We start from the raw sequence: 7,769 nt of genomic DNA on the forward strand, positions 1-7,769 counted from the left end.
GTGACGTTGCCTAGGTGTGACGCGTTAAAGGTTGATTTTGTGAAGGTGTGACGCGGCAAAGGTTGACGTTGTGAAGGTTTGTCGGGGTTAAGGGTGACGTTGTTAAGGTGTGTCGCGGTAGAGGGGAGATACATATTGATGTCCAGTTTGTAAAAATAAAATTTAAAAAAAAATGAGTATGTAAGTGTAAGTGTTGGGGTAAGAACTAAAAACTGTCTTCTGGGTTTAGTTAAGACAATATTTTACTTGGATTATAAGGCAATATTAAGTGACTCAAATAGACGTCCAGTGTTTTGTATATATTGTCGGAATTATTTGTTGTAACAGTTACTGGGTCCAAGATAGAACTTGGTAACGAACTGTAGGCACGCATCCGTTTCACTTACGTTTCAATTCGTAATTTGGAAAAATATCTAACACACGTAAATCACTTAGTTTTATATCCAATGAATTTAATTTTAAATATCATCTTTTAACTGATGGTCAATAATATTCCCTTTTAACATTTACATAAATCTTCATCAATCTTCACTACCTGAATAACGTGTTTTTTTATTTTTCTATACCTCCTCAGCATTTCTCATTATCAATCAAATGTTTTCCAGTTCATGCTGATGTTTTTTCTCGCTTTGCGGTTTGATTTCCTCCTCTTTTATTTGTACACGTATGATAAAGCACGTGCCTTTTATAAACGACACTGTTTATTTGATAAGTAGCACATACACATGTTTATGTTTTGACATTATTGCGTTATCTTTGTTCATTTAAAAAAGGGAAAGAACTGTTATGTATGACCGAAATAGTGCCGTAGCACTTTGTATTTATTCCTATCGAAGAATGTATGATATGTTTTAATCCATATATAAATATGTATGTTTTATACACACATATCTGTTATGTTTATAGATGTGTACTATGGTATATACATCATACCACATAGGGTAAACAAAAAAGGACAAAATATCAAACAAATAAATAGATAAACAAACATAAAATGAAATTAACAAACAGATACACATAACAGTAATAGTAACAAAAGCAATGAAAAGTTAAATTTTAATTTTTAATCCACATATATATACGTTACATGTATATGCACACATACATACCTGTCATACTGTTATGTGCTATGGTATATACTTCATATCACACGGGGTCAACATAACGTAATAAAATGTCAAATAAGTGAAAACATAATCTATAAGTAAATAGATAAACAAACACAAAATAAAAATAATAATCAAAATATCAGAAAAAAGGTAGAACAACACAAGCAATGAAAAGTAAATAATTGATAATGATAATAGAACCATGTAAATATTAAGAAAATGTATATCGAGTAAAAATGAATTCCGATTGAATTGTAGCCAGGGGTAAAAACATGATAGTATACCAGATACATGTACTTTGGCGACAATGCTATTAACATCTTACTGTTAAAGGTCACGTTGTATTTTATGTCTAGAAAATATGTATGAATATTGATAGACACGAATCCATTATCGTTATGACAACATGTATAAATTTAATGTATGTTAAGTTTCCTCATTAAGAGCGTAATTGATAATTATTTAATGGGCGTAGCATGTTCGTACGTCAAAACCGATATTGTTTAATAAGAACTTCCGTAATTCAGAGACTGGATCAGTTTTAAATTTAGAATTAATCGTAGTATTATTGACATTTATTGAAAGACACATTTTCCGGTATGATACCGTTTGAATGTAATGATTGATGACGTTTATGTGTGCGCTGATTGATGACGTTTATGTACACTGATTTATGACAATTATGTGCACTGATTGATGACGTTTATGTGTGCACTGATTGATTACCTTTATGTTAACTGATTGATGACAATTATGTGTATTTATTGATGACGTTTGTGTGCACTGATTTATGACGGTTATGTGCACCGATTGGTGTCGTTGTTGTGCACTAATTGTTGACGTTCATATATGTACCGTATGATAACATTTGTGTTTACCTATTGATGAAGTAAACAGTATAATCATTTCAAAATTGTATCTTTCTTGCAAAAATCATTCGCAAAATGTAATTCTTCATTTAAGAAAACAGCTCAATAAATAACACCTGACTACTTAAAAAATACAATGATTGATTCATTATGTTGATATTTTGACAGCATATGCTCAGGAATGGTTGTTTACAATATTTATTTTAACAACTTTTGAATATATTTGTACCAAATGACAATGTATTGCGTCATAGAATATTTTTTTCCTGATAAATCACCTGTAATCTATTTCACAGGTTAAGACACAAGCTGTTACTGACACGCCTACATATACATATTTAAGGATCCCTTTCCCATTACAGGTAAAACAAGATAAACCCGTTGTTGCTGTTCGTGCATAGAGTAACCTCCCTTTGATTTTGCTCTGGATGAAGTACCGTTGATGACCTGGGTCGCTTTCGGTTATCACAAATCAAACGGTTGAACCGGTTGTACCAGGTCTGTTAGTTTGTGAAACGAACAGGGCCCAGGTACACGTTCTAGCTCAGCTGGTTAGAGTCAGTGTATAATGATAGAAGGTCAAGGGTTCGAATCCTTAGTTAGCCCAATTGCATTTTCAAAATCCGAAACAAACATTTTATTTTCATTTTATATTATTCGGGTATTTTTCAAATATAAATTACGCAATGTTCGTTATTTTATTTCTTAAACCATCTACGGGAGCTTCTTTAACCGCTAAATCCTGTAATCGCCGAAAAGTTCAGAAATGTTGCGACTAATATGACGTATGTTCGATTGGCACGTTATCGTTATTGGCCCAATTTATCCCGTATTGCCCAAGTTCGTCGATATTGGCCCAGTATATCCCATATTGGCCCAGATTGTTATGATATTGATTGGGCAGTTTTCGAATATTATTGTCAATATGCATGATATATTGTAATAATAGTGCCAATTAGGTAAAAAAAGAAAATGAAATAAATATCTTATAGAGAAAATCAATAAGAGTCAAATTATATTATACACCGATTTGTTTCATAACAAAATAATAAAATTTAAAAAAAAATCAAGTACGACGTGATTTATTTTAATGAAGACTAAAATTAATATTTAATAATAACCACATGAACACGCTGCGGTAAGTATTACACGGAGACAGAAGGAGGCTTACACGATTGTAAACTGATTTGAATATAAATGTTTGATTTAACGGTTTGTTCCTGGTGTGACGACACTATCACCAGGACAAGCCTACCTGGGAGGCCTATATAAGCCTCGGTCACACAAACTGGCTCAGTTTTTCCGGGTCACGCCGTCTCCGTATAATTTCCCTGCGCTAGTCTCCTTCAGACAGAGATAATCATGCTGCAAAGTACATATTGTATCCTGATCTTGTGCCTGTTTGGTAAGTAGCGATCCTTAAAGTAGTACTTATCAGTATTCGCCATTAAATTATGTGGGTTTAGATATTCCAGATAGATCAAGCAATGCATTGCTCTTGTCATATAGCCTTTTTTCCCCGTTTTTGATTACATTTTGGACCAAACCTCCGATATGCTCATATGCTTTTATACGAAATATAAAGGGACTGTTGTGTTTCTGACAATAACTTGCTTTGAAAGATATATTTACCTTAACATTTTACTTAATGACAACATATTATTATATTTAAGTAAAAGCATACGAGATTTTGCATTTAATTCAAAATTTCAAGTTATAATGTAAGTAGCAGACAATCGATGCCAATGTTTCAGGAATTCCTCGAAATTGTTTTGCATTACAAATACTTAAAATAAAAAACCCAGCAAGTTTAAGATTATATATATTGTATACATGAATAGTGAAGAAATCGGCCAATAACAACATGGTATATCTTGAATTGGGACGATTACCTCTAGTTTGGATGAGAAAAAATAGAATGATGAAATATTGGTTTAAGATCTTAACATCTGAAAATTGTATCATATCCACTTCCTATAGATTTTTAATTAAAATGTTGTTGTAAAAATGATTTCAACTGGGCTAAAGCAGTAAGAGATGAATTGAATAATCTAGGTCTTAATGATGTTTGGACCTAAAGCAGTAAGAGATGAATTGAATAATCTAGGTCTTAGTGATGTTTGGTTAGATCCATGTATTTCTCAGCACAATGTGTTATTACCATTGATAAAACTAAAAAAAAAATGATCAGGGCATACAATCCTTAAGGGCCTCAGTGGAAAACTACCCAGAAATGTTTATTGTATAAAAGTATCATTGATTTCGGAGAATAATTACAAATTTACCTCACAAAACACATACCAATGAAATATCGCATTTGTTTAACTCGAATCCGTACATCTGCACATTCTTTGGCTGTAGAAGTTGGAAGGTATAATAATATACCTAGAGAACGTAGATATTGTAAACAGTGTAACTTCCCCTCTGAAGTAGAGGACGAATTTCATTATTTATTAGTCTGTTCTAAATTCAAAAATCTCAGACCACGTTTAATCAAAAGCTATTTTTGGAAAAAACACATCTGTGTTTAAAGCCGTTCAGTTATTGAGTGTCCATAATATTAAAAAATTGTGTATTCTAGGAAAATTCATCCATTAGGCAAACAAATTAAGGGTATTATAATGGAATATGATTGTCTTCATTCTCTGTACCTTGTCCATGATTTGTGTATAACAAGTATTGTATACTGATAGGCCAATGGCCTAAAGTTCGAATAAAACTTGAAACTTGAATAAATTATTGATATGTTCCATGCTTATAATTAAAAAATGAAGATAAAATGTTGTTGTTTTTAAACATAAAATTTCGATGTAAATAGAGCGAGTATGGTATATGTAATATATATAGTAGAACATGTATACATTTATGCAAAAAAACTTAACAATTAATATATTTTTTGACAAGTTACAATACGTATACTTCAATTCTTATACTACTCAGTTCCTATGACGCTCTATCAATCCATAACAAAACAGTTCTAATTCGCTCTTCATTAAATGATATTGAAATTAATACATTCGACGAGGAAGAAAATGTAACAGCAATAAGGATGTTACTGAGCACAAGAGTAATTAGTAAAGAATCTAAATGCGGTTTTGAACGAGAAGGTTTCAAAGATTTCCTAAAAACGGATAACGAACTGTATGTCAAGACAAAGTTTACAAAAAAAGAAACGACATGCTGTATCAACGCTTGAATGTAAAAATGGTGTTAACAATTTCATATTAAAATTTGTGAACATTCCTTTCATTTTATGTTGGTTTGGACTTAAAAATAGAACGGAATATGTTTCCTCTTATTTTGACTAAAGTATCGCTATTACAAGTATATAAGTAATGAAGGTGCCAGTAAGCGATAAAAACACTGAAATAAATTGATAGGCTGGTACCTGCCCCTTTGATGATAACGAAGGAGTGAAAGCCGATTTCAAAGCCGGGCGATTTTACCGTTATGCTGCCGAGCGATTCTCGTGATGTACTTCAAAAATATTAAATTGTTGTACTCGTATTTACCGAAAGGCGGCGTTTACAGATTATTATCATTATGATCACATATTTAAACATTTCAAACACGATATGCGTATCGGAAACAAAACCCTTGAAATAAGAAGCGTTGTTATGAATGTTAAGTGAAGCTCGAATACAACGATAGTGATAAAACTTATGTAGTGACGTCACCAGGTGATTCGTTTTAATAGACACCGAGTATGTTTCACCTTTTACCCTTTTGCGTCGTCCAGATTTCTTTTTGACTGATCATTCTGATCTTAAAAGACATATCGTGACCTGTATTCATGATATCATCAAACAGAGCATGTCAGGCATACATACACAAATCAATTGACCCTGACAATTTGAAATAAATCTTAGGATCTTTAAAGAACTGATAAAATATACATTTTGTATGAAATCAACTTAAACAGAAACATTTTACATGAATAACATATTATGTCACAAAGCATGAACATCGCAGTAGCTTAGACTTTTAATTGCTTATCTCCTTTTTGTCGTGTGACTTCACAGGTGATGTATAACAGTAAATATATAACCAATTAAATTAGCCGTAACGACTTGAAATTAGACTAAGCATACCAAACGACCTGATAAAATATAATTATGTTTTGTATGAAGAAAAAAGACTTTTTTTGTCACAATAATATAAACAAAATATACAAATAACAAATTTTATGACAAAAGTGTGTAAAATGCAATATTCCGTCTTTGCGTATTACAGAGTTATCTTTAAGTGTTTGCTGACCTAGTTACAGAATAAGTGACCTATCACTGACCCATCATTAACGCTTTAGGCGCAAAGTGTCTCCTTGTCAGCAGGGGATTAAACATTTTTTGTTGAATCATGTACTTTACTGTTCGGTTGTCAGAAGAAATAGAAAACATTTGATTTAGATCATTGAAAATATTAACAGCAACATGGTCAGAATCTGCGAAAACAACAAAGTGCAACAATTCTGCCAAAAATCTCAATAATGAACTAAGTATAAAAACTTTGAAAGGTTGGAAAAATGTAGATGTGAAAGTTTCATTTGACAGAACTATGCAAAAGTTAAGTATTGATTGTTTGTTTACGTTTAACGGCCCATCGACGGCTGTGGTCATTTAGGGCCATTGTGATTTTTCTTTGATTTTTTTAACAAACATGTGAGTAACGAAGATAAAATCAGATAAAAAAGGTACATTTTAAAAGCATTCGCATTGTATATGTAAATAATTAAAATAAAAAAGGGGGTTAAAATATTAAAAGAAATAACGAATAGATGATATGGGCTATGTGATATATTCCGTCTTTTCGTATTGCAGAGTTATCTTCTTCTTGAGAGCAGGTATTGATTGTTACGTCATTGGTTTGTATGTGAAAATTACGTCGTTTTCTCCAAAATATATGACGTTACTCTCACAAACAAATGACGTAACAATCAATCAGAATATTAGCTTTTTGATCACGAATCTCATTTTAACGCGTGATGTCACAATTGGTGTTTTGACACTTGTGACACATCTAATAATTACGTGATGTGTGATTGTCTCTAAATAAAAGCTGTATAAAATGATAAACTACCTAAATGAATGATATAGCTATTAATTAACGCTTAGAGGCTGAAAGGTACATATCATGATTAAACTGACTTTATTTATAAAAAGAAATGACACTGTAACATACACTACGCATTTTTTTTTATCGGAACACAAAACATGTATACGTTCTATAGTGATTTGAATTGATCTGTCACAAACTATTACGCACTTAACTATAGCATTCATACATGTAGTACCTGATAGTTTATTGATTGGATGAATTCATGTCAATACCATTGCGTCCTTTTAACTGGTTATTCTCATTTTGCTTCATTTCCTATTAGAACGAAAAACAGAAATGATAACTATTCGTGCCGTTGAGTTCGTGAGAAATCATAATGAATGTTCGTTATAGCTTACATTATGAATTCGTTACTACCCCTTAGTTGTATCTAATAATAACCGGAAAATATTCACTTTAGACTAACTTTCCTCTTCTGCAACCCCGGTATTGAGAGCGATTTCAGTATTAGTAAACAATATCATGTATAATAGGAATTAAAAATGTAGAACGAAAATAGCATAAGGCAAATTATGATTCCTACGAAGAAGAGTGATAATTTGACTGGGCGAAAGTTTCCCAGTATTCAGTTTTTCTTAATTTCAGCAAAGGACGATATGAATTTTTTTGATTTTGTTTCTACTGTATTCACTTTATTTGCTTTAAGTATGAGTCCAACACTGCCAATATTAACAAT

At 31.8% G+C, this 7,769-nt stretch overlaps 1 long non-coding RNA gene across 1 annotated transcript in view; it reads left to right on the forward strand.

Annotated features, from left to right (window-relative positions):
- Positions 1 to 3,226: 3,226 nt before the first annotated feature.
- Positions 3,227 to 7,769, forward strand: part of LOC110452361 — a 15,044-nt gene continuing 10,501 nt past the window's right edge. Inside the window, exon 1 of the long non-coding RNA XR_002463179.1 lies at positions 3,227 to 3,383. This is a non-coding gene — a long non-coding RNA (uncharacterized LOC110452361). The remainder of the gene's footprint in view (positions 3,384 to 7,769) is intronic.

This window comes from Mizuhopecten yessoensis, unplaced genomic scaffold (assembly GCF_002113885.1).
Source record: "Mizuhopecten yessoensis strain PY_sf001 unplaced genomic scaffold, ASM211388v2 scaffold6647, whole genome shotgun sequence".
NCBI lineage: Eukaryota > Metazoa > Mollusca > Bivalvia > Pectinida > Pectinidae > Mizuhopecten > Mizuhopecten yessoensis.